We start from the raw sequence: 686 nt of genomic DNA, 5'->3' as shown, positions 1-686 counted from the left end.
CCGCTGTGGTCTCGGACGTCTTTTCTTTTGTCTTTGTCCTTTTCATCGGGATCTTCAGAGTGACTTGTTCTAATTATTGTGATAGAATTTTTCTCAATATAAATATGAAAAAAAATTATAAAAATAATACAAAATTGATATAAATAACCTTGTAATTGCACCTCCCGGCCACTTGAAATGGAGGGGGCGCTAATTAGCCTTACACGCTAGTTGCCGCCCAACATTTGACAGAAGAAGAGGCAAGAAAGACAGCAACAAATTACAAGGTAATTAAAGGTGACATATCATGCAAAATTGACTTTTTAATGGTTCTTTACCTGAAATATGTTTCCCTGGCATGTCTACAAACCCCCCGAGAATGAAAAAAATCCATTCTGCCCCTGTTCTGATTTCTACACCTTTCTGTAAATGTGTGTGAAACGAGCCGTTTCAGACTTCCGTGTTTTTGTTACGTAACAACAATATCCGGTCTGTCACGGAGTCAGAGCTCGGAGCTTGTTCAGCCCATAGACCTGTATAAAATAATACTGAATCCCTCCTCTGTTTTTCATTACCTGCACAAATGTGTGCTAACAAGGAGCTTAGGAGGGAAGCATGCTAGTTGTAGGCTGTCTTAATAAACACAAAGGTCGGTTTTACTCCCCACGTCTGCAGATTTGAAGATCTAGTGGATGATTTTTATTTGT

This window comes from Notolabrus celidotus, chromosome 23 (genome assembly GCF_009762535.1).
Source record: "Notolabrus celidotus isolate fNotCel1 chromosome 23, fNotCel1.pri, whole genome shotgun sequence".
Taxonomy (NCBI): domain Eukaryota; kingdom Metazoa; phylum Chordata; class Actinopteri; order Labriformes; family Labridae; genus Notolabrus; species Notolabrus celidotus.
This window is presented reverse-complemented; position numbering follows the sequence as displayed.